This window comes from Ammospiza caudacuta, chromosome 33 (genome assembly GCF_027887145.1).
Source record: "Ammospiza caudacuta isolate bAmmCau1 chromosome 33, bAmmCau1.pri, whole genome shotgun sequence".
Classification (NCBI taxonomy): domain Eukaryota; kingdom Metazoa; phylum Chordata; class Aves; order Passeriformes; family Passerellidae; genus Ammospiza; species Ammospiza caudacuta.
Genome location: NC_080625.1, coordinates 3,108,871 through 3,135,765, shown reverse-complemented (window position 1 = coordinate 3,135,765; position 26,895 = coordinate 3,108,871). Strand labels below are relative to the sequence as shown.

Genomic DNA, 26,895 nt, shown 5'->3' with positions numbered 1-26,895 from the left:
TGCAGGATTTGTATCTTGTACTGGATTTGTTAGTGAGAAATATAATATTTAACACAGAAGAAAATTGATTGTATTGTAACGGGACCCTTCCTCTCTTACGCTCTTCTCCTCTTACTCTCTTACCCTCTCATCCTCTCTACCCCTCTCTTCTCTCAGGCCTGCTCCGAGCTGTGCCTGGCAGCTCCCAGCAGGGCCCTGCAGCCAGGCCCTTTGCAATAAACCGCAAGTTCCACGACCTGGCTGCAGAGATCTCTCGTCTCCATCCGTCCCGACCGTCCTATCCCCCAACACTCCTACAAATGTGCTCATCCCTTGTTTTCCCCAAACCAGGATTTCCCATTGCCAAGGCCTGGGACACTGCGAGGAAGAGGAAGATGCCCCAGGACACTGAGGCAGGTGAGGAGGAAGTCAGTGCCCCTTTCCCCTCTGTGCTGCTCCATCTCCCAGCCCAGCACGGCCCCGGCTGCAGCTCAGGCCTGGGGGGATCTCCTTGCCCTTTCCTGTGGCACGGAGGCAAATTCCATCCTGTCCTTGTCCTTCCTCCCCCAGAGCAGGAGCTGAGCATGGAGAGCAGGGAGGACAAATGCCCGCGGCAGAACCTGGTGGAAGAGGCCATTTTGAGCGGCTCCACGGCGCAGGAAGCCAACGGGGAGGAAAAGCCCCGGAGATGCCGCATGAGGAGGGGCTGCAAACGCAGCTGGCGGGGATCTGAGGGGGAAAGAGCCAGCCTGGGCCAGGAAGGCGGCCGGAGACGGAGCCAGAGCTCGGAGCTGGTGCTCCATGAGCAGCTCCATGATGGGGAGAAGCCCCACACGTGCGAGGAGTGTGGGAAGAGCTTCAGGTGGATCTCCAACCTGATTGTGCACCAGAGGATCCACACTGGGGAACGGCCCTACGAGTGTGGGGAGTGTGGGAAGAGCTTCAGCCAGAGCTCCCACCTGATCCAGCACCAGAGGATCCACACTGGGGAGAAGCCCTACGAGTGTGGGGAGTGTGGGAAGAGCTTCAGAGAGAGCTCCCACCTGATGAAGCACCAGAGGATCCACACTGGAGAAAGGCCGTACAAGTGTTCCGAGTGTGGGATGTGCTTCAGCCAGAGCTCCAGCCTGATCCAGCACCAGAGGACCCACACTGGGGAGAGGCCCTATGAGTGTTCCAAGTGTGGGAAGAGGTTTACGACCAGCTCCCATCTCCTCCAGCACTATCGGATTCACAGAGAGGAGAGGCCCTTCCAATGCCCCGACTGCGGGAAGGGATTCAAGCGCAACTCCACCCTCGTCACCCACCGGCGCATCCACACTGGGGAGAGGCTCTATGAGTGTGATAAATGCAGGAAGAGGTTTCCGACCAGCTCCTGTCTCCTCCGGCACTATTGGATTCACACAGAGGAGAGGCCCTTCCAATGCCCCGACTGTGGGAAGGGATTCAAGCGCAACTCCACCCTCGTCACCCACCGGCGCATCCACACAGGGGAGAGGCCCTACGAGTGTCCCCAGTGTGGGAAGAGCTTCTCCAGGAGCTCTGGCTTGACCCAACACCAGCGGAGGCACCACTAAGGGAAGCCCTGCGAGTGCCCTGGGTGTGGGCAGAGCTTCGTGCGCTGCTCCAGCTCCATCCCCCACTGGAGGAGGCACTTTGGGCACAGCCCTGGTCACTCACATTCCCCGTGATCCATGTTGGGAATATTTAAAAACACCCAAAACTGGGTTAAATGAAGGAAATTGATCGAATATATCTGACATTGCATAATTTCTCAGTTGTTTTAGAGGGAATTTAGGTTTTGGGGACAGGTTCTGTGTGGAGTGCTGCTGTTGCTAAGAGGCAGGAATTTGATCCCACCCTTCTTGTGTTGCTAAGAACTCCTCTCCTGACCCCAACCCCATTTCCACCCTTAGGGTACCATATAAAAACTCCACGGCTCTGCCTTTGCCCTGTCTTTGGGGCATAAGAAATGGATTCCCAAAGGATCAGCCCTATTCCCACTGGATTCCCAGATTGTCCACCTTTTGCCGCTGGATTCCCTGAGGATAAATATTTGCCCACTGGATTCCCAGAGGATCAACCTTTTTCAATGGATTCCTAGAGGATTCTGACTGTGTCACTGGTTTTTTTTTGTTTTTACTACTGCATTTGTATTTTTAGTTTTTTGTAATAAAGAACTGTTATTTCTTCTCCTGCATCTTTGCCTGAGAACCCCTTAATTTCAAAATTAATAATATAATAATAATCATAATCATCATCATCATCAAAGAGAGGGGGTTTTCATTTTCCATTTCAGTGGAGGCTCCTGAAATGGGGAGACACCTCCAAGGCTGAGCCATGTAAAATAGTTCCTGAAATATGTAGATTAGTTTATGGATATGCATAAGGGTCTATGAATATGCAACAGGCTGATGTAATTAAAACCAGATTAATTAAGGGGTGTCCCCGAAAATAACTGGGGGGTCTTGGTGGCCATAACAACCTTTGCTCGAAGGTCCTCTCTCCCCTTACATCAGCCTGTTTCCTGTTTATCGACTTTTTGCATATTCATAAACTACTTTACATATTCCAGGAACGAAATTGGCTTCATCCGGTTTGGGGGTCCCATCTCCCCCTCCGAGGTAAATTTGGGGTGTCCCATTTCCGTCCCAGCTCAGTTTTGGGATCCCATACCCCTCCAAACCTTATTTGGGGGTCCCATTCCCCTCCAACCTCAATTTGGGGGTCCCATTCCCCTCCCAGTTCAATTTTGGGGTCCCAACTCTCTTTTCCCCGCTCACTCCTTTCTGATCGTTCCCCCAATCCCCTCCTCTGTGTTTGGTTTTGGGTACTCCAGGCCCCTCCTGTTCCGTTTTGGGGTCCCGACCCCATTTCGGATTAATTTGGGGTCCCCAGCCCATCCCCAGGGTCACCTTCCCACCCCCCCACCAAATTCCGCTCCTGGCAACTGATGAGTCATCAGCGAGACACGCTCTGATTGGCTGGAAATTACCCCGCGCGGTCTTTGAGTATTTACCGCAGTGAGAGGCCTTGGTCTGTGGCTGGCAAGTGATGAGTCAGAGTCGGGCCGGGCGCTGATTGGCTGAAAATCGCTGAGCGTGGCCAGGGCTCTGAGTTTGTGCGCAGCAAGTGGATCGTCATCGGTGCCGCGCTTTCTGATTGGTCGGGATCTGTTTTGGGGTGGGGACAGGAGGAACTGGGGTTTCTTGGGGTTTATTTGTGTTTATTTAGGGTTTGTTTGGGGTTGTTTATGGACTATTTGGGATTTATCTTGGGTTTTACTTGGTTTATTTCTGTTTATTTGGTGTTATTTGGAATTATTTGTGTTTATTTGGAAGTATTTGGGTTTGTTTGGGTTTATTTGGGCTTATTTTGAATTATTTGGAGTTCTTGGGAGTTATGTTGGTGTATAGGGGATTTTTTTCGGTGTACTTGATATCATTTGGGGGGTTTTGGGTTTAATTTGGTTTTCTTTGGTTTTTTTTGGGGGGGTTACTAGGATTTGTTTGGGGTTATTTGGGGCATTTTCAGGTATTTGGGATTTTTTGGGGGTTCTTTGGGGTTTATTTCGAGTATTTGGGTGTTATTTACGTTATTTGGGGTCATGTGGGGTCAAAAAATCCGGGAATGTTTCTCCTTCAAAAATTGGAAATTTTTCCTTAAAAATCTGAGAGTTTTTCTCCAAAGAACCGGGAACGTCCCTTAAAAATCCCGGACTTTTCCCAGCCAATAACAGCGCGCCCCGCCCCAAACCATCCAATCACCGCGGGTCTCCCCTCAGGAAGACCGGCCTCCCTGTGCGCCCGATCCAGCCAATCACCGCATGCCTCCCCACCGCCCGCCCTCTCACGCGGCCAACCAACCAATCACCGCGTGCCACCCCTCAGCTACTCCCTCCTCTCTTGAGCTGAACCAAACAATCACCGCGCGTCTCCCCTCGGCAACTCCCGCCTTCTTTGCCCCTATGCAGCCAATCACCGCGCACTGCTCCCGCCCCCCATGTCAATCACCGTGCCCTCCACGAAACCAACCAATCACCGGGCGTCTCCCGTCAGCAACTCCCACCCTCCCTGCGCCGCTCCAGCCAATCAGAGCCGACCCTGAAGCAGCACCCCCTCACCCCGGGGCCGGGTATGGAGCGGGCGCCCCCTCCCCCCCCCGCCCCCCGGGACCCTCTCAGGGACCCCCGGGAGCCGCCCCGGGCTCGGGCGGGTCCTGCGGGAGGCGCTGGAGAGAGCGGGGGAGGCGCTGGGAGAGGACGGGGGGCTCCGGGAGCTGCTGAGGAGGCGCAGGGACAGGTGAGGGGTCCTGGAGGGGTCGTGAGGAGAATTTGGGGAGGGGTCTTGAGGAGGTTTGGGGGGGATTTGGGGAGGGTCTGGGGGGATCTCGAGGGGGTTTTAGCGGGTGGGTGCTGGGGGGGCTTTGGGGGGGAATTTGGGGAGGGGTCCAAAGGTTGTCACGATCCGTCCTCACAGACGGGTTTCGTGATGGTTCATGGATTTGATCTCAGGGTGCAAAAAGAACCGACACGGTACAAGGGGGTTTGCAATGATAATCGAAACAAATGCACCTTTATTGAATGAGCACAACAAAATGTGATAGAGGGATTAAGGGAGAGAAAAAGATGGGAGAAGAGAGAGAGACCAAAGAGAGAGAGAGAGAAAGAGAGGGATAGAGCTACCAAACATAGAGACAAAGTCCTTTGGTCCAGTCCAGTCGAGGATCCGCTGTTACATCGGGGAGATCTCGAAGTCTCTCGCTAACTCAGAGGTTTTTATTATGATAACTCTATTGGAAATTGCGAGGCAGGAGGATACAGATACAATAAGGAATAGAAGTAACAGGTAGTCCATGCTCTCAGCAGTAAGCAAGAGCCATTGTCTTCTTGGTCCAGCGGTCACAACCTGCAGGCAAACATCTCGCTTTGGTCAGCTTGCCTCCCCCACACACCTGCCCCGGGCTGGGGGTTTCAGTCCCAGTCCTTGGAAGGAGCAGAGGGGCCTTTTCACATGGGGGTTCCATGTCTCAGTCCTTGATGGAGGCTCCTTCCATCTCAGTCTGTCTGTCACAGTGGTTGTAAAACAGGTGAGGGTCTTCTGTGGGGGGACCACCTGAAACGCAGGAGAAGTCCAGCCAGGCCGAGAGGTGGGACAGCTCCCCAAGGCTGTTGTTGCAAAAAGGGCACGGTGCCCCTTCTTCTTCTCATTGGGCTCAGCGTAGCACACAGCAAACAACACCTGTGAGAACAATGGCTTAGCAACGCTCTCAGGTCTCAGGCACATGACTTTCTCCCTTGGAGCCATAGATTCAAGACAGGGGGGTCTTCAGTGGTCCCCCAATGACGATTGTGAGGCAGATGAGGGAAAATTCGGACAGACTCTCACAAGCAGAAACTGGCAGGATGTGTCTGCTTCCAGTGCTTGTCTTGGCTGTTCCTTCGCAGTGCTGGCAGCATCATCAGAGACACACCACACGTTCTCTCATGCCAGGGTCATCCCAATCTTCTGCACTTCCCCAGGGGCCTCCCAGGTTCACCAGGGAAAATGTCTGCTCGTGCCAGTTCATCCCCTTGCCCAGAAGGCACCCGCTTGTGTTTGGGCATGAGCTGCTGGCCACAGGCAGATGGGCAGCACCCGCAGCATTGGGATCAGACGCTGGGCTGATGTTTTTTTCCATAGAGCAAGAAAAGCAGCCAGAAGCACACAAGGCAACTTGACAGTATCTCTGTAAGAATGGCATTGTCCTGTGAAAGTCAACAGTGGATGGTTGTTTTGTGCTGCAGATAATCACTTCCGAGCAAAAATCATTCCAGGAAGGGACAACGGCTTCTGCCTTCTGATGGATAAGTCAATTTGCCACTGCTGTCCAGGCCCATGGCCCCTCCCAGTCTGACCAAATTTTGGTCTGCGGGTATTATTGGGGTTAGTCTGGAGGCAGAGATCACACTGCCTCTTGAGTAATAGTGGCATATAAATTCCAGGCAACAATTCTTTCAATCAAGTAGGTGTTCAGGGCATCTATTCCCCAGTGTGTTTTCTGGTGCTCCTCCCTTACTAGTGACTACATGAAATGGGAAGGGATTACCAGTTTCCCTTCAATGGTAGCCCACCCTTCTTGGTTGTATGTCCCTTTTTGATCTTTGATTAGTTTTCTATCTTTCTCATTGTATTCTGGCTTACCTTCAAGGGAAATTTGCCCATCTAAAATCAGAGCTCCTTCAATAGTTACCTCACCTTTTGCTGCTTCCTTTGCCTCTCTATCCGCCAGCTCATTTCCTTCTTCCAATTCTGAGTTCACTCTCTGGTGTGCCCTAATATGCATAATTGCTGCCTTTTCAGGCAGCTGAACTGCTTCCAGCAGCCCGATTATCCCAATCATCTCTTGTGCATGTTTGATGTTCTTTCCTTGTGAGGTCAGCAGTCCCCTCTCTCTCCAGGTGGCTCCATGTGCATGCACAACTCCAAATGCATACCATGGCTCTGTATAGATTTTATTCTCTTTCCTCCTGCCATTTCTAAGCCAAAAGGAAAGAGAATCAGTGCAATTATTTTGGTCTTCTGTGCAGAGGTGCCTGTTGGTAGGGGTCCAGATTCTATTACCTCTTTGCAGGTAGTGACTGCATATCCAGCATGTCGCTTTCCACTGGCAATGTGGTTACTCCCATCAGTGAACCAGGTCTCTGCACCATGCAAAGGAGTGTCCTTCAAGTCCGGGTATCTGGAGTAAGTAGCTTCAATGGTCTCCAGGCAATCGTGGTGTGCTGCTTCTCCTTGATCCCACTGAGAAAAGAAGCTGGGTTCACAAGGTTAGTGACTACAGAGTCCTTTTCCCAGCACTGACCTCATACCCCAGGTAGATTATTTTCTGTTTCACTGCTTCTGCCTTTTTCTTTTTTTTTTTCTTTGATACTCTGTGTCCTTGGAGCCCTAGGAAATTCAAAAGGCTCACGGTCCAGGCCACACATGCTTCCCTTGTCTGAGTGGATATCAAGAGATTATCCACGTACTGTAATAGCCTTCCTTCTTCTTGTGGAGCTTCCTGGGGCTCTAGGTCTTTTGTAAGTTGTTCTCCAAACAGAGCAGGGGAATTTTGAAACCTTGAAGGCCTTGAGGCCTTCACAATCTATGTGAGCTGGGTTTTGCACCTGCTTTTAGGGTTTTCTCATTGGAATGCAAAAATTTTCTGGTTGGCTTTATGAATAGGGAGGCAAAAGAAGGCCTCTTTCAGATCTAAAACAGTAAACAAGGGTAGCTCAGGTGCCAAACATGTTTGTAGGGTGTATGGGTTTGCCACAAGTTGTACTGCCTGACCCTAGCCCGTTGTTTTCCTTAACTTGTACAGAAGGTGCATTCTCTGCCCTCCCTGCCATGTTAGAGGCCCATACCCCAGGAAACATTGGATCCATTCTTTTCTTGTTAATTTCATCCTTATTTTCAATTTCAGTTTCACTAATTGTTAAAATTAAGCTCAATATATCTCCATATTCTTGATCCTTTACCTCTAAAATAATCTCTCCATCTTTAAATGTGATCTTTGCTTCCAGCTGCTCCAACAAGTCCCTACTCAACAGGGCCTTTGGAGAGTTGGGCATATACAAAAAACTATGACTATTTTGATGGATTGCAAAATATGATTTTTCAGATTGGCCAGTTGCCCCCTTACCATAACATCTGTTACAGGCATCGAGGCTTTATTTAACACTGAGTTTGCTGCCCCCGTGTCTACTAAAAATTCTATTTTCTTAGCTCCCATCTTTCTACCCCATCCCAGCCTTTTGCCTTAATTCAAAGTCTTGGGGTATAAAATAAGCTGAACGCACTCAGCTTTAATTATTTCTGCTGGGTTTCTTAAATTACATGAAACTCTCTTTCCTAATAATTCAACATCCTTGTTCTTCTTTGCTTCTCATGACCAGTTGCCACTAAATTCTTTAGAGCTCTCTGAGTAGCCTTGGTTTCCTTAGAATAACATAAATTATAAAGTGCCTGTCTTGGTCTCTTCCACCTAAACTCTGCTTTACAAAATCTCATTCTTTCCCAGTTCTCTTCCCACACAATCTAATTCAAGCATTGTTTCTACTGACACTCACTTTGCTGCCTTGCAAAAAGCTGTGCCTGTTACAGCAAAAACTCTGATATGCCCACAGACACAAACACAGACACACACACACACCCTGCATCTCAAATTCACGAGAGTCAGGGCTTAGGTTGCTGTGGGAAGGGAATTCCTGGAATTCCTTTAATTTGTTTTATCACAGTTAAACATAAATCACCATACTGCAGTTTTTCCATGTAAAATGCTACACTTGTTGCAAACAAAATCCTAAAATCTCCACAAACACAAGCCTACAATACCAATAATCAAATTACCACAATGTGGGGGAGGAACCACACAAACTCACTGGGAAAGGGGTATCTCTTAAGAGTGCCCACTTTCCTTGACACAACCCAACATACAACACTTCATCATCTACCCACATCAGCTTATCAGCCTCTTCTGGTCCTCACACACTCTGGACACAATCAAAATAACAGCACACAGTAAAATTCCAGGGACCAAGTCCAAACTGCGGGGACAGAAGAATCCCCTGAGTTCATCTAGCCACGGTTAAAATGCGCACAATCTACACAAATCACACATCACCACCTTTAAACACAATAAATGACTAAATGTCCTCACCCACGTTTCTCCACTTGTTCCACTACTCCACGGGGTGTTCCTGCCCTCACAGACTGCCCCAGCCGGCGCTCCGAGCCTCACCTGGATGCTTCAGACATGGGTAGAACTGCCCCTGCACGCCGTGGGAACACTCACTCACTCACTCACTCACTCACTCGGTCTGTTTGATACACCACGCACTCACACGATTATAAACATGCCAACATTAACCACACAATGCATTAGCCATACAATGTCAGGACACCACAAGCACACAAAGTTTGGGTTCACTCGGCTCACCCCAGAGTCGCTAGCGGCCGCTCCATTGAACAATGAACCCGTTCCCAGTCGCGCTATCAACCGGGAACCTCTGCCGCTGACCGTGCTCTTGGTCGATGGCTGCCTGCAAGCACAGGGACGAGGCTGTGCGCTCAGACGTCTCTCAGTGACTTATCAGCAGCCCTATCTCCCCCGGGCCCTTTGACAGACGTACCATGTATCTGCACATCAGCAGGTCATTGTCTGTATCTGCAGGAGGCAAGCTGAGATGGAGCAGAGTTCCTCCAGGAAAATCCCAGGGAGCGCCCAGGAGTCCGTCCTCCCTTCCGCCCCTGTGAGGGCAGTCAATCGCCCGGCTGGCTCGCCAAAATGATTAGTGGAAAAAAAAGAGAAACTGCACAACTTTGTAAAAAGTTGTAAAGCCAGTATGTTTAGCACTGGACGGATGTGGGAATCGTTGTTCCCCCTAAAGGACACGTGCACCCCTGAGAATTCCCCCTTGCTTATACATATGCATATAGTCTCATTCATATTCATTTTACAGATTTCACATTACAAGCTGCAATTAGTTTTTATCAGTCCTTGCCTTTTGCGCAGAGAGCTCTCTGGTCAGCCTCAGCCTTTGGCCCTGACAAAGGGGCCTCCGTTTATCTTGAGAGTTTGAATTCCTTCTCTTGGTCGAGGCCATTCTATGAGCACAAGATTTTTTCTTTGATTTTTTTCCTCTCTTGTGAGAACAGGGAGTCTTAAGCACAGATAAACAAGTTACAGGCTCAGAACAGCACTTTTCACCTAAATCCAAAAATGCATTTCTATCCTGTTAAATTTCTACTTTGTCTCACCCATCCAAGGAAATATGTGCTCTTACTCCATGATTTTAAAGGCTGAACAGATGCTTTATTCTATACTATATTATACTACATTACACTATTGCTATACTAAATCTATACAAAATTACATACTAAAGAAAAACCTCTGACCCTTTCCAGACAGTCATGACCCAGCTTTGACCTAATTGGTCAATCAGTCCTAACAACCATCACCTGTGTCCAATTAACAAATCACTCTCAGTAAACAATCTCAATAACACATTCCACATGTGCCAAACAACAGGTGCAGCAAGTGAGATAAGAATTGTTTTCTTCCTTTCTGAGCTTTCTCAGTCTTTCCACAGCTTCCCAGGAAAAATCCTGGGAGAGAGAATTATGTCTCTATTCAAAGAAATGTGAATACCACAGGGATTTGTCCTCCCTGGTCTCCATCTGCAGCTCAGTGCCTGGGGTAAGGAAAGAAAAGGAGAGGAAGGAATGAGGAAGGAAGAAGGACAGAAAGAGAAGAGGAAGGAGCTGTGGACAAGGAGAGGATGGGATTTGCCTCTGTGCTAGAGGGAAGGGGAAGGGATCCCACCAATTCATCCCTGGCAGGACAGTGTCAGCTAAAATAAACAGGGCAGGAGACTTTTTCTCCTTTTAATGCCTGTATTAAAAGTGATTAGCTCAGGATTGGGAAGCTCGACAGGTCTGCAGTCTCCGTTGTCTCTCCCAAGGTGACTCGTAGGAGGATATTTGCAGCTTTGTCCACCAGGGACAGAGCCGGTGGTCCAGTCCTCATTGGAGCTTTTTTTGGGCGTGACCCAGATGTTGACTTTCCCAGCTTCGCTCCCTTCGGGACCCGGTCTGAGAGGATCCCCACACCCAGGGTGAGGGGCAACAAAGGCCCCCAGCGTCCCCGCAGGTCCAGCACTCTGCTCCTCACGTTCGGACATCACTCCAATTTCTCAACTCTATATTGGCTCGTTGTTTTGGGGGTCTTTTCAGTAAGTTTGGAGTAGTAGCTTCTCATGGCATGCTGGTCCTGAAGTTATTTAGCATGTCCCCTCTCCCACATTTAGTCCTTTCTCCTCACTGTCTGGGGAGGTCCCCGCCCTTCACTGTCTCCGGAGAAGAGCCATTAACTTAGTCTTGGCCAGGGCCTTTACTGATCCAAAAAAGAACCATTAACGACAACGACTTGTAATTATCATAACAAACAGGTAGCGCTTCAGCAGCAAGAGTGATCTGACTAGTTTTTGTAACCTTTTTCTCACAAAAAAAAAATTGGCGGATTTTTGTTTATAACATCAGCAGTGGGATTGTCCTGCAGCCAGGGGCAATGCTGGGCTGAGACATGGAGCAGAGGAGAGGGGCAAAGGGGCAGTGACTTCCTCCTCTCCTGCCTCTGTGTCCCAGGCCATTTTCCTTTTCCTTGCAGCCTCCTCCAGCTTCATCCAGACAAAGTTTGGGATTGACAAATCCTGGCCTGGGGAAAAAACAGTGGGTGAGCCCTTGGTCCTGCTGTCCCAAGTCCATCTCCAGAAGTAACTGCCCTGTTCACAGTTGGATGGGCCCAGACCCTGCTCATCTCCAGCTTCCCCCACCCTTCCAGGCTGCCGGGATCCCTCAGCTCTGGGATTGGCCTTTGCTGCTCTCCCTACTCTGATGCCAATGTCTCCCCCCCCGAAACTGGTACCACCTCCCCAGCCAGTACAGACAGTTTGTCACTGGAACCCTCCACAAGTCTCCAAAGGGGCATCTGTGTCTCACCCTTGGGGACCTGCAAGATCCAAACATCCCCTCCCCCGCAAACAAATCCTCCCAGAGGCCCCCCCAGTGGATTTGGGGTGAGTTCCCCCTCCCCGCTCACCTGTGGGATCTGGGGGATCGATGCTGCCAGGGCCAGGGGAGCTGCAGACTCAGCGGGCAGGCGGGAAAAGAGTGGTTCTGCTGGGGCTCCTCCTGTTCCTGCTCCTCCTTTTCCCCATCCTCCTCCTCCTCTCCCTCCTCTTCCTATTGCGCCCCCTTCCAGATCCACTCCAGATCCCACATCTCCCGCATGGCTGCAGCACCACCAGCATTTGGGTGGAGGGAACCCCCCATGAACCCCCCAGGGATGGGCAGGGGGCTTGGGGACCCACCCAGTGCGGATCCATTCCCCCCCCTGAGCCCTAGGGAATCACTCCAGGAATCGAATGATGGGGACACAATGGGATCCCCATGGAACCGCTCTTTTTCTGTTCCATCCCCACCGTTCCCTTCCCTCACTCATCATTCTTCCAACTCAAAGACCCCTCCCAACTCAGTTTGGGGGTGTCATCCCTCTTGCGCTCTGAATCCTCTTTTCCCCTGCTCTTCCACCCCTTCTCCATTGTGCCTCTAGCCCCAGCCCTCACCCCTGTGTTTGGTTTTGGGAGATGCAGGCCCCTCCTGCTCTGTCTGGAGAGTCACATCTCCCCTTTCCCTCTATTCTGGCAGCTCCTGGCTGCTTTTTCCTGGGAGGAATCCCTTAGTTTTGGGACTTTTGGGGTTTAGCTTAGAAGTGTGACAGCTCTCTCTGGCTTTCCCCTCCCTGTTGTGGCCTCTCAGCTGCCCCTGACACCCTGGGGGTGCTGGGATTTCCCTCCTGGGGACAAGGACGTTCATCCCCTTCCAGGAGCCCAATGCCTGGCTGGGGCTCCAGGTCAGGGGGTCCTTGAGCAGCTGCCCCAGAACCTCCCCCAGGGTCTCCCAGCACAGCTGGAGCTGCTCAGCCTGGGGTCCCCAAAGGCCTCAGCAAGACCCAAGTCCCTCCCAGGAACCCTCAACTCCCTCCAACCCTGCATTCCCCACATCCCCTGCAAGTTCCCCCAATGGCACTGGCCGTGGCCATGTCCCCACATGTCACTGCCCATGTCCCACCATGTCCTCACCCATGGCTCTCTCCCTGTTTCCATCCCTGTCATTGTCCCCCACATCTCCATCCATGCCTGTGTCCCCCCATGTCCCCCACAAATGGCCCCATCCCTGTTAATATCCATGCGTCCCCAAGTCTCTCTCCATGTGTCCATGTGTCCTACCATGACCACATCCAAGTCTTAGTTCAATGTCTGTTTTTACCTCAATATTGGATATTTTAAAGGGATAAATAGAAATTAAAACAAAATCAAGGCCAAAAGAAAAGGATTTCCTTGTCTATACCAGCTGAGGATCCACTGCTTAGGTGGAAGGGAAAAACCTTTTTTGGTGGGGTTTCTACCCCACTGTCTCCAAAATCTTGGTCTTTTCCCCAGTTTTTCACCATTTGGCTACAGAAGACACCCTTGGGAAATAGGAAATCAAAACTGTGGAATCCCTGAAGTTGGAAAAGACCTTGTCCTGGTTCAGGGCAAATTTGGGAGAGAACCCACAAAGGGGTTCCTTTAAGACAGCAGATTCAATTGGCCCTTCCCCCAGCTGGTTCAGGAAAAATAAAATACCTCCTTGGAGAAAAGCGGAAAAAACTGTTTATTAAACAATAAAACCTCTTGCCGCTCTAAAAGAGACACAAACTCACAAAGTCCCTCCATGGTCTGTAGGCTGAGCTCACTCAGTCTCTTATCAATCCCTCCGATGCTGGAAATGTCACAGGCCAGGCCCAGCCCGGTGGGCCACAGGTGTGAGCTGCCCGTGCTCTTCTGGTGTTCAGGCCAGAGCAGGTTTAAACAGATCCAAAGAAAGGGGAAAAACCCCACAGTCCAGAGAACTTGTTTGGTTCAGCTAGCTAAAACTAACTAAAAGGAAAGCAGAGCTCTGTCCCACTGTCTGCCCATCCGCAGACAACACAGTGCAGGAACACGAATGTGGAGGAGTGAGTGTGGTTTCTGAAAACAAACTCCGTGCTTCTTCTCTCCCCCTTCACTCTCAGGACAAGTCTTGAAGGTGCAAAACTTATTATTCAGCATAAACAGAACAGACTGGGGATACAAGCACCAAACAGTAACCCAGAATATACCTCCAAGACCATTCAATACTCCTTGATGTCACAGGAAGATAGAATTGAATGCAAAAGATTTTATGGGGTTGAAAGTCGACAAATCTGCTCTCCCCATGGAATTCCCATTATAGGTCTGCATCCTGATGGATGTTCCTGCTGCTGGGCTTATCTAGGTACCCTCAGGGAACCAGGAAGATGTGGAGCCCCCTAGACAGATGCCTTCCAACTTGGATCATCAGGATCACAGATCACCAGGGCTCTGCCCAACAGGGGTCACTGGGGATCATCCAACGTGGATCCTCTCACGGGGGATGGAGCTGGAGCAGCACACGAAGCTCTTCCCACACTCAGGGCACTCACAGGGCTTCCCTTAGTGGCGCCTCCGTTGATGTTTTGTCAAGATTGAGCTTAATGAGAATCTCATCCCACACTCCCCACACTCGTAGGGCCTCTCCCCTGTGTGGATGCGCCGGTGCAGGGTGACGTGGGAGTTTAGCTTGAAGCCTTTCCCACAGTCAGGGCAGCGGAAGGGCCTCTCCTCCCTGTGACTCTGCTCATGTATGAGGAGATCGGAGCTCCTGTGAAACCTCTTCCCACACTGGGGACACTCATAGGGCTTCTCCCCAGAGTGAACACGCTGGTGGTGTTTTCTCAGGTCAGTGTGCCACCCATAGCTCTTCCCACATTCCAAGCAGGTGTAGGGCTGTTCCCCCGTGTGGATCACCTGGTGCCGAATCAGGGCTGAGCTTCCTCTGAAGCTCCTCCCATATTCCCCACACTTGTAGGGCTTTTTGCCAGAGTGGATCTTCTGGTGTTCCATCAGCTTGCATTTCATGCTGAAGCTCTTCCCACACTCCCCACACTCATAGGGCTTTTCCCCAGTGTGGATCCTCTCATGTCTCCTCAGGCCGGAACTCTGGCTGAAGCTCTTCCCACATTCCACACACTCATAGGGCTTTCCTCCTGTATGGATCCTGTGGTGTTGCATCAGGTGGCCCTTCTGGCTGAAGCTCATCCCACATTCCCCACACTCGTAAGGCCGGTCTCCGCTGTGGATCATCTGGTGTTGCATCAGGCTCCCCCTCTGGCTGAAGCTCTTCCCACATTCCCCACATTCAAAGGGCTTTTCCCCAGTGTGGATCCTCTGGTGTTGCATCAGGATGGAGCTCTGGCTGAAGCTCTTCCCACACTCCTCACACTCAAAGGGCCTCTCCCCAGTGTGGATCCTCTGGTGCCGCGTCAGGCTGGAGCTCCAGCTGAAACGCTTCCCACATTCCTCACACTCATAGGGCTGTTCCCCAGTGTGGATCACCTGGTGCTGGATCAGGTCTAAGCTCCGACTAAAACCCTTCCCACATTCCAAGCACTTGTGGGGCTTCTCTCTGCCATGGGGCTTCTCCACCAGCTCGGAGCTCTGGCTGCATCTCCGGCCGCCTTCCCGGCTCAGGGGGGCTCTTCCCTCCCCGCAGCTCCCTGGGCTGGGTTTCCTGCCCCTCCTTGTGCGGAATCTCCAGGGCTTTTCCTCCTGCTCCATTCACACACGTCCTAGGAATGAAAAATCCTGGTTTGGGGAAAAGAACAAAATGAGAGTGCCTTGGACTGGGAGCTCCTCCTTGCCCAAGTTCATCTCATTAAGTCATTGGGCATCTTGTGTCTCTAAAAACCTCCAAAACACCAAGATTCAGCACAAAAGTCCTCCAAACATCAACACACATCAAAAACATCCCAAACATCAAGATTCAACAAAAGCACCTTCCAAATATAAAGATTCAGCCCCCACAAAAAAACAAAGCACCAACAATTAGCCCAATAAAGCTCAGAAACACCAAGATTCACCCCCGGGAAAATCGTGGATCCCAATTCCCGGATACCTGCTGTATGGTAGGGGGGGAATGCTACTGGGGCTGGCAGGGAAGTTGCAGATACAGGGAGAAGTGGAACCTTGTGGTGCCTCCTGTTAATGCTCCTCTTCCACATCCGGTGTCCTTGCTCTTTCTCCCACTCCTCTTCCTCCTTCTCCTGCACAATCCCACCTTCTCCTCCCTCATGCATCGTTTGACCCTTTTGTTCCTCAACCCTGCTTCTCCTTCCCTTCTCCTCCTGTCCTAGGCCCAGCACCCACTGCCGGCTCCTTCTTCCCCCAAACCCACAGCATCCCATGGCAGGGGCAGGGATGGAGCTGGGGCAGGTCGGGCTGGGGCAGCGCTGGGCTCTCGGCCGCTCCCGTCCGCACTCGGTCCCCACTTGTTGCCTTCTACATCAAGGCAGGTGACCTGGTTCTGAGGAACAGCTCGACAGCCCACTCTCCAGGGCCGTTCGGGCCAATGACACACGCAGACACCAATGTGGTGGACGGTCAAAAGGCGTTTATTACTTCTTCTCCTGGGGTCTTATAGTCTTGGGGGTCTCTACGTCAAAAAGGGGTTTGTCTTCCTTATCTATGGTTAGTAGGGAATGGAAAAGTACTGAGTAAGGGGTAGAGAGTTGCTGACTTTACAGTTAGTGGGGCAGCACTCCTATTGTTAGTGGGGCCACATTCCTATTGTTAGTTTCTTATCTATGAGTAACTGAGGGTCTTATCTACAGGAAACAGAGGGTCCTGGCTTTCCGTGACATCGCGGCAATCTTCCGCAGCGCCTCTTCCCTAGCTACCACATCTCCCCCCTCCTTTTCACAAATGAATGAGGTAGTCATATACATAGGTATTGAAATGAGGTATAAGGTTGTAGCTTGACAAGGGAAAGGGGTTTTGGGAAACCTGAGTAAGCTTTTGCCAGACAAGTTTGGAAAATCTTGTGACTGGCAGTATTTTTTGGTTGAATTCCCTGGTTGAATTCACAGCAATTGTCGTCGCCCTATGAACAGGATGCTGGTCCGTTCCAGGCGGCTCTGAACGAACGAGACTAGCTTGTTCAGCACGCATGGTCCGAAGGTGACTGTTAGAAACAGCATCGCCAATGGACCTATCAGGGCAGAAATCAGAGTGGTTAGCCATGGTGATTGATTGAACCAGGACTCGTACCAGCCCTGTTGGGCTTCCCTGTCTTTCTGCCTCTGAGCCAGTCGGTTCCGGAGTTCTGCCATGGAGTCTCTCACGACTCCCGTGTGGTCTGCATAGAAACAGCACTCCTCTTTCAAGGCAGCACACAGGCCCCCTTGCTGCATGAACAGGAGATCCAGGCCTCGCCTGTTCTGCAAGACCACTTCTGAGAGTGAGGAGACCGACTTCTCTAGATAGGAGATGGATTTCTCGATCCTTTGCAGGTCCTCGTCAATCGTTGCCTGCAGTTGGGACAGTCCTTGGTGCTGGGTCGCTAGGGCTGAGACACCCATGGCCGTTCCGGCTGCTCCCAGGCCGAGCAGCATTGCGATAGTTATACCTGTCATTATTTCTCTTTTGTGGATCCGGCTGGGTCCCTCAAGAAGATGGTACATCTCTTCGTCTGAGTGGTACAAGACCCTAGGAACAATCAGAACTTGGACACAGAAGTCGTTAGAGTCATTGAATTTGGGAAGGAACACACAAGGACTCACTCCGGATCGCTGGCAAACCCACATCCCCGATGCGGATGGGACTGCCCACTTATTATTTTTCCTGTTAGGCTTGACAATTTTGGTGCAGATGTTGCCTTTCCGCCTAGCTAGGGTGGAATTGCCAAAGCATTTGCCTCGGCCTGTGACTTGACTCAGGGTGATTCCTTTGCGAGGGGTGTCCCATCTGCACTGGTGAGGGGCGTCGGCTGAGGAATAACTGAAGGGAGTGTTTAAAGTGACTCCTTCGTAAAAGGGGGGTTTGACATCGTAACAAAGCCAGCAGGATTCGGTTAGGTTAGGGTTGGATTCATTCAGGGATAGAAAGGTAGCTTCTAACATACAAAGGATTGGGTCTGCGTCTGACCCGGTTAAGCGGCTCATCTGAAAGGTTTCTGCTTGACCGATTGGGACATTGCTGACCCCTGTGGGTAAGGTTTTGGGGTAGGTTACATTTCTCCCTTTTGGCACGCTTTTAATCGCTTTGTTGGGTCCAACCGCTCGGGGTGCCGACGGTTGGAGCCTGATAATTTGCACGTTCACCCTCTCTTTTGACCCTTGAAGGACTGCTGTCCACGTCTTGCCTGTGGCCCAGCTAGGGTGATCTGGCTGCAAGACCGTCATGTTGCAATCAGTGCATGCCCAAAATCTAGGGATTTTAAGTTGGTTTCGATGGGAGTTTTCGCGAAAGAAGAAGGGTATTTTGCAGCCGATGGGTGCCCAGGTGAACTGTAAGAATTTGTCTGGCTCTTGTGGGTCCCACCCAGGCCCCGACGGTCTGGCATCTGTAACTATGGTTTCGCAGCCCCAGTGCCCACAATATCCGCACCCTGGGTGATTGCAGTAGCTTTTCCCAGGGTTTGAAGCTGGGCATCAGTAGGATAGGTACGAGTGTGTGACGTGTAGGGAATAGGGGTTTACCCTTGGCTGTCCTGGAAACAGGTCGGTGATGCGGAGCACGAAGGATGGAGTGTTCGGTGTGGTGATTTCTCTGAGTGCTTTGCCACTACTAAGGTGTCGCATGACCCACCTGAAGGGCTGATGGAGGTAGTGATCTGGGCTGGCTTGCCCTCTGGCGACAAGCCCCAACAGCAAAATCACACAGAAACACCCTTGGCGTTTGGGTCTCACCCGTGCGGGTCTCTCGGGTGCTGCCTGACGCTTGGTGGTCTGTCACTTTCGTCTGGAACCGGGATGTACGCATCACGAGGATGTCCCACGAGCAGGTCCTGTAAACAAAGACTCGCAATTCTCGTCAGTCTCATTCTGCTCGCTATGAAGGTCCGGTTTAATCGACTTAAGTGGACACCACCTGATTTTGCCGTCCTTTTTGACAGCCGCGTACCCCCTCCCCGTGAGCATCAACCTCCAGCCCCGTTCCCACTCGCCCAGCTCGTTTCTAATTATCACCTGTGGGCTCTCTTTTAGCGTTTGAGTGGCCCAGTGTTTTTGCACAGGACTGTTTGTTTCATCTCCCCTAGGGAATTGATTCAGTGCCAGCAAAGCGGTTGCCAGCATACGTGCCTGATCTCCTGGGGGAATGGCATTGGCAAAGCCCTCTGCTTTTGCCAACACTTCTATCTTGGTTTTCAGGGTCTGGTTTGCTCTCTCAACTATGGCCTGCCCGGTACTGTTATATGGGATGCCTTGCACTAACGTGATGCCCCATTTTGAGGTGAATTCCTGTACTTGTTTGGAGGTGAAATTGGAGCCGTTGTCCGTTTTGATCTGCTTGGGGATACCAAGCCAAGCCATGGCTGTCAGCCAGTGCTGAATTGTGTTTTTGGAGTTGGTTTTGGGGTGCTGTGTGGCTATGATCATCCCGCTATAAGTGTCCACTGTCACTGCAAGCCATGCTCGGGGCTTCAGCAGTTCGCACCAGGTGAAGTCCGACTGCCAGATTTCTGAGGGCTTGAGACCTCTCGGGTTGACCCCGTAGGTCCAAAGGGGTGACTTCTGGCAATGAGGGCAGGTGGCTACCACGTGTTTTGCGTCCGCCGTCAGGATTCCACATCTCTTCGCCAGTGCTTTGACTCCGATGTGGAGCGACTCGTGCAGTTGACGAGCTCTTTGCAAGGTCCAAACTCCTTTCGCTGCGGCGTCCGCTTTGTCGTTGCCGGTCTGGAAGTAGCCTTTGACTGGGTCATGGCTGTTGATGTGGATGACTGACACGGTGCCCTGTCGCGAGGAAAGCGCTTCTTCCAGCATTAGGGCTGCTGCTGATGTTGACACACCTGGTCCTGCCATGGCTAGGCAGAGCCTTGCCACGAATATAGAGTCCGTTATGATGTTGAGGTGTTCGTCTTGGAAGAGTCCGCATGCCAAAACCACTGCTGCTGCCTCCAGCTGTTGCACTGACAGTGTGGGGTCACACGCTTTGACGCAGTGCCATTGCTCTCCTGCCTGCCACACTGCTGCTGCGGTTGAAGTCATGGAGGAAGCGTCTGTGAAGACCGTTGGTCCTGGCTGCGGTCTGTCCTTGACCTTCGGTGGCATGTCCATGTCGACTACGGTCAGCAGCTGAGTCCAGGGTGGCTTGGAGGAGTAGGAGATTTCTCCTCCGAAGCCGGAGAAAGCAAGGGCCAGGTACTCCGATATTGTGGCTGACTCTGCGGTCGGCTGCTTGCGAAACGGAAGGTGGATGCTTGTCGGCTCTGTCCCTAGGTGTTTCAAGGCAAGTCTCCTGCCTTTCATGATGAGGCTGGCGATGCATTCGATTCCTGGGGAAAATGCACGAGCAGGTCTTCCGAGGACCACCCATTTAATCGGTCGGGCCTTTTCAGCGAGTCCTTGAGCCAGTGCTCCCACTCCCCCCTTCGGTGTAAAGTGAAGGTCCAGTGGCATGGCTGGGTTCCACCTGACAAGCGTGCCAGTGGACATCTGGTTTTCGATAAAGTCGAGGGAGCTCGTTGCTTGCAGCGTCAGCTCCTTAGGATCCCAGGGGTGCTTTCCTTTCAGGAGGTCGTACAGAGGGTCCATGACCTTGGGAGGAATGGGGACAATGTTGCGAAGCCACTGCAGCGATCCCACCAGGCGTTGCACGTTGTGGAGCATCTCGATGTCTCGGTTGATCTTTATCTTTGCGCTCGCGATCTCGAAGCCGTTGGCCTGAAGGATCTCTGTGATTGTGGTCACCAGGTCATCTACTTGGCTTGTTGATGGTGCTGCAACTAGGATGTCGTCCATGTATTGAATGATGGTTGCGGTGGGATTGAAGTGTCTGACTGGCATCAGTGCTTTGTCCACGGTGATTTGGCATATGGTCAGGCTGTTGACCAGGCCTTGTGGAAGCACTCTCCATTGGAAGCGAAGGTTGGGCCACTCGCTGTTCCGAAACGCCACGGAAAAGGCGAATCGTTCTCTGTCCTCAGGGTGCAGGGGTATTGAAAAGAAACAGTCCTTGATATCCAGTACTGCGCACGGCTGCCCTGCGGGGATGGCTGAGTTTGCGGGTAGCAGTGTCTGGACTGGACCCATGGGTCGGATCGTCTTGTTCACTTCTCTCAGGTCGTGGACGAGACGATAGCCTTGTCCGGACCTTTTGGGGATCACGAATACAGGGGTGTTCCATGGGCTGGTGGAGGGTTCTATGGGACCCTTTTGCAGTTTGCGGTCGACCAGTTCCAGCAAGGCTGCCATTCGAGGCTCTGTCAGGGGCCACTGCTCAACCCATACAGGGTCTGATGATTTCCAAGTCAATTTGATTGGCAGCGGAGGGTGTACGGCAGTGGCCCTCATGATAAATTTGTAATCCGAAATCCGAGTATGGAAAGGACGTCCCTTCCTAACAGGAGTGGAAAATTTTGCAAAATGTAGGGGTAGATTGCTACTGTCTGTTCTGGTCCTTTTTTCGTGTGAAGTGTTATAGCCACCAGCTGGGTGCTTTTCCATGCTCGGGACTGCCCCCCCACTCCGTTCACTGGGGGGACTTCCTTGTTTGCCAATGTCCAGGCCAATGTGCTTGGGGAAAAATCGTGCAGTCTGATCCCGTGTCCGCCCAGAACTGAAACCCTATGACATGGGGATCCTGGCTGCCGTGAAGGCGGCATGTCCCCCACACCATCAGGGGCTCCTTCCCTATTCTCATGGCCAAGGCCACCCAGGGATCCCACTCTGGGGCGTCCCCTGCTGTTCCTGTGACTCCGGCGCGGCTTGTGGCGGTGGGAGGTGCGAAGGTATTGAGGGTGCTGCACAACTCTGCCATTGTATTGCTGGAGGGGATGCAAAGGTAACTGCTCCCTGTGGGGGCATAGGGTAAGAAGGTCCCCTGCCCCACTGGGGGTTGCTGTAGCTGGGCTGCTGCATATTCCAGGTGGGAGGGGGCTGGCTGCGGCCCAGGTGCCCCCTCCCTCTCCCGTTTCCCTGGGGCCTGGATCTGCATTCCTTAGCTAAATGCCCCTTCCTTCCACACACCCAGCACGGCCCCCTACCTCCCCCTTGGCGTGGTGGAGCAGCTGCTGATAGGCGCCTTGGCTGGGGGCAGTTTACTGCCAAGTGGCCTGCCTGGCCACACTTAAGGCACGCCATCACACTGGTTATTGCAGTGTGAACTGCTGCTTGAATGGGAGCTAGATGTTCCTCCTTTGCAACATGTCTGATCATGGCAGCTATATTAGACCCCTGTGGCAGTGACCTTAAAATGTCCTTGGTGGCTGAGTTGCATTGCTGGCGTAGGCACTCTGCCAGCACGGGACCCTTTGCCTCTGAGGGTAAGGCAGAGGAATCTAATGCGGCCTGAAGTTTGTCCACAAACTAAGTGAAGCTCTCACTCTCACCCTGTTTTATGGAAGACCATGGAGATGGTTTGGCTACCACTTTAGAAGCGTCACGGATGGCTTCTCGGGCAGCACGGGTTGTTGTCATGACCTCATGGGCACGCAAGCCCTCGGCCTGTAGCTGGGGGGTGATCATAGTGGGGTCTGTGCCCATTAGCCTCTGTATGCTGGAGCCGTGCAGTGGGTGGTCTGCCCCTGTTACCAAGGCTAGCTGTTTAAGGCAATTATCCTCCCATTCTTGTTTAAAAACGATCATCCCTGCACCATCAAATATCATTCTACACGTCTGCTTAATATCAAAGGGAAGCATGTCGTCCCCACCAAAAAGGCCGTCAATAAGTGTGCAAACCATGGCAGAATTAATTCCCTTATCCGCAATCGCTTTAACGATTGCCTGCACATCTTTTGGCTTTACGGGGGAATTGGTTCTTTGGTTTCTGCCTGCCCCCCCCCCACATGGACCAGGAACACCAGAGTGGCAGACGGAGTCCATTCCGCACAAGCCATTTTTATTTTCCGCCAGTTTGTAAGCGGGGTTCGCTTTTTCTCTGGTAACCCCTTCACCCATGCAGGAGCGCTGTGGCTAGTGACCTTACATGCCGCTGCTCTCTCTCTGTTAAAGCTAGAATCTGAGTCGGAATCCTCCGACCCTATCTCGGGCTCAGAGCTCGAGTCCGAGTCCGAGCCGGAAGTCGAGTAAAGAGACGCTTCCGGGCTGCTCTGCCTTTTCCTCGGGCTCCGACCCCGCCCCTTCCTGCGGGGGTCGGGCCGTTCCCTCCCCCTGGGGTCCCCCCGCCTCCTGCTGGGGGAGGTCCTTGCCCTACAAGGACCCAATTTTAATAAAGTGCTCTGATTGGTCTTACGCACCTCCGCGGGGGCCGCCCCGTCTCCCCGCTCGCCCGCGCATGCGTTGTTAAACGGGCTGACTGCATTTCTGCCCCCTGCCTCCTCCTTTCCGCCCTGACCACACGGTCCGGCACCATTTTCAAACGCATATGGTGGGGGGGCGTTTTTATTGATCCCTACGGGGTCCGACATTCTGGCCACGTTCCGCGCCTCCTCCGCCAGCCCCCGCCAGAACGGCCGTGTGTGCTCCCCCCTCTCCGATGGTGAGTCTGCTCTCTGAGGGGGATCCGGCGTTTGCGCCTCCGTGCGCCCGCCCGGGTCAAGCACCTCCGTGGTTTGTGTCGCTGCGCCCACCCCCAACTGCAGCACGGCTAATAAACAAGTTCGAGCGGCTTTCCAGGTTTCTTGCTCTTGTTGAGCTTTTTGCAGAGCCTGGACAACTCTGCCCCACGACTTTAGGGCTTTCCCTGTGCCCGAGGACATAGCATCCTCCGCCAGAGCTTTTGTACAATTATCCCACACGTCCGAATGTAGGACGTCCACAGGGTTTTCAATAGCCCCAAGCTTAATCAATCTCGGCAATCCGAGAGTTAAATCTCTAAGTTTACATTCTATACCCCATTGTGCATGCATTTCTGTTACGACCTTCGCTATGGCTTCCATGGTCCACGCTGGTCTGGAGGCGTCCCTCCCGCTGTGGTCAGACCTGCTGCCACAGCCGCCGTCTTCTTTCCAGGAGAATCCCCATTCCCCGGGCGCAAGTTGCTTCCCAGGTGTCGGCACCAAAATGTTGCCTTCTGGATCAAGGCAGGCGACCTGGTTCTGAGGTACAGCTCGACAGCCCACTCTCTCCAGGGCCGCTCGGGCCAATGACACACGCAGACACCAATATGGTGGACGGTCAAATGGCGTTTATTACTTCTTCTTGTGGGGTCTTGTAGTCTAAGGGGTCTCTACGTCAAAAGGGGGTTTGTCCTTCTTATCTATGATTAGTAGGGAGTGGAAAAGTACTGGGTAAGGAGTGGAAAGTTACTGGCATTACTGTTAGTGGGGCCACATTCCTACTGTTAGTGGGGCCACATTCCTAGGGTAATCTCTTATCTTAGAGGAACAAAGGGTCCTGGCTTTCCGTGACATCGCGTGATTTTCCGCAGCGCCTTTTCCCTATCTACCACAACCCCGGCTGCAGCGGCGGGAGCCGACAGAGTCAGGGCAGCCGGGGATGGGACAGACGGGACCCCCCCTCGGTGCGGTCAGCGCGGTAACTACGGTCTACATGGCAGGACAGACCCCCACCTCCGGCACGAACTGCGGAGCGGCCGCGGGCCAGGCGACCGGACTGGGACAGACGGACTGTGCCAGAGCTGGCACAGGGGCTGGGAGGGGTGGTGCGAACGAGTGGGGGAACGAACGGGAATGGATAAGGTAATTTGTTCTCAGCTTTGTACTTCCCCGTTTTGCTTTTATAGCCTTTCAAAAATGTTATTTTCTTACAGCCTCCCTCCTCCCCAGCATGTGGTATACTCTTTTTCTTCTGGATTAAACGGTTTTTACAAATAAATCCAGAGCTTAACAAATATAAACTTCTGCTTGAATACTTTGAAATGGTCGACGGGCTAACTCACGACCTTCTCATCTTGTTTTTCTCATCACCCTTTTATTTATGCTTTGGCAAATTATACATCTTTCAGGTACTTGTTTTTCTACTCTAAAAGTCTCAGTGCACCCACAGTTCTTTGAAAAAAATGATCACACAAAGCCTGAGTATCCCACTGGGCTTTTTGATATGTGTCCTCTGCTATTCCCTAGTAAGCATTTTATTATCTAATTGTTTTCCATCAAGATGTTTCTATTTCCCCGATTTATCTTGTTCGCCATGTATCTTGTTTTAATTCCCTTTTTTTTGCTTCTCTAAACTTTGAAACTTTGGAATTTCCAATTTTTCTTCATTTGGAGTTAATATTAACTTTTTCAGCTCTATTTTCTGCTGCATCTTTAGCTTCTTGATCTGCCAATTATTTCTTCTTATTTCTGGGTCTTTACCTTTTGGTGTCCTTTAATATGTATTATTGCTATCTTTCTTAGGTAATTTTAATGCCTTTAAAATTTTGAAAATAAGTTTCTCATGTACTAATCTTTTTCTTCTTTAATTAAGTAATCTCCCTTTTCAAATTTTTCTTAAGGTATGTGCTACTCTAAAGGCATACCTTGAATCAATATATAACTCCTTTCTTTTGTGTTAAATTTTCTAATGCTCTTTTTAAGTATATAATTCATAAGTTTGCATGTTTTTTCTCATCAACTTCTGCATACCCTGTATTTTGCAGAGAGTTGTATTTCTGTTTGTTAACATAACTCCCAAAGTGCTATCTTGAGGTATTTCTGTTGGTAATATTTTTGCTTTTCTTTTCTTGTATCCACCTTACTGGATTTCTGCCTCATTTTTCAATTTTCTATCTATTCATCCCCTGCTTCCGTTTTTCACTTTTTACTTACAACTTAAATACCACTTTTCTTTCAACTACTTACACCCAAAAAAAACCCCTTCTTCTCTCACTGCTTTTCAATACAATCCACCTCCCTCCAAGGAGATATGGTAAGGCTTAAAATGCACAATCTACATTACCTATACTTTCATTCGTCTACATTCACTCACTTTTATTTCTCATTCACTTTCACACATTCTTTCACACTCTCAAGACACAAAGTGGATCCTTATTGCTAGGAAATCACAGGTCCTTGTGGCCCCCTCTTTCGCTTTGGGCTTTACCTCCAGGTCGCAGTGTCACCAGGCCCCCTAGAAGGGCCCTGACTCTGGCTGCCTCTGGTGTCTGTTCACCTGTGAGGCTGCATGTCTTTCACACTCTTCAGCTATGGCTCCTCACACGCCCAGAGAACGCTAGCTTGGTTTGCAGGTCACTCACTCCTCTTCGGCCCAGAAGCCCCCACCTACCCGGGAGCTACGGCTTGGTGAGCAGGTCACTCACTCCTCTTTCCACCGCCCCCCCCTTCCCACCTGCCCAGGAAGTTGAGGCTGACTTTGTGTGTGTCTCACTCTCACACACCACAAAACAACAATAAGGTACCTTTTACTTTCACATCACCTATTACAAGTTTAGGTGTTACTGGCCAGTCCCGGTGCTATTGGATATCCCTCAACCCAGCTGTGTTATCCAACCTCAAATGCTCTTGGGCAATTTTTCCCTCAATCCTGCCGTGTTGTCCAACCCCAGATGCTCTCGGATAATTTTCCCTCAGTCCTGCTGTTTTGTCCAACCCCAGATGCTCTTGGGTATTTTTCCCTCAATCCAGCTGTTTTGTTCAACCCCAGATGCTCTTGGGCATTTTCTGTCCCTCAACCCAGCGGTGTGGTACAACTACAGATGCTCCTGGGCATTTAATTTGTTCTGCTGTGTTGTCCAAACCTGGATATTCTTGGGCATTTTTTATCCTTCAGTCTAGCTGTGTTGTCCCACCCTGAGTGTTCTTGGGCATATCCTCACTCCGACAGAATTCTGCTCAACCCTGCTCTTGGATGCTCTTGGAATATAAATCCCTCAACCCAGCAGGTTTTAGGGGCTCCTCCTGTCCCCTTTCCTAGAGGGTTGGGCTAGGAAACATTGCTCCATTCCTCTGAGGGGTCCAACCCCTCTTGGAGACCCAGTCCCAGTTACGCTGGGGGATTGTCTCACTCCTGTTAACATTCACTTCCTCTCTTTCCTGGCCACTTACCGCAGAAAGTCGGAAACGCAGCGTGGGAGACTCCAGCACTCACTTGGCAGGTCTGGGACAACCAGCCCTCCTCTCATTCACACACATTCATCCCCTGTACCTGCCCCCCCTGAGAAATACTTACCAATCCCTTTTCCTTCCTGGGGTCTTTGTGCCCATTACTACTCTTAGGGGGCCAATTACCCCGGTTGTAGGGAGGCTTTTTCCCTTCTCCTTGTTTTATTGTCTCCTTTTGTCCACAGATCGTAACCTGCGTCTGTCGTCTGTCGGTCACTCCAGGGGAAACAGAGCGAGGCTGCCAATGGGGCCGGGCGCGCCTTCCCCA

At 51.4% G+C, this 26,895-nt stretch overlaps 2 pseudogenes; one reads left to right on the top strand and one right to left on the bottom strand.

Annotated features, from left to right (window-relative positions):
- The window catches only part of LOC131570213 (uncharacterized), a 1,483,036-nt pseudogene that overhangs the window by 462,346 nt on the left and 993,795 nt on the right, over window positions 1-26,895 (top strand).
- LOC131570235 (zinc finger protein 271-like) overlaps window positions 1-26,895 on the bottom strand; it is a 558,758-nt pseudogene that overhangs the window by 416,374 nt on the left and 115,489 nt on the right.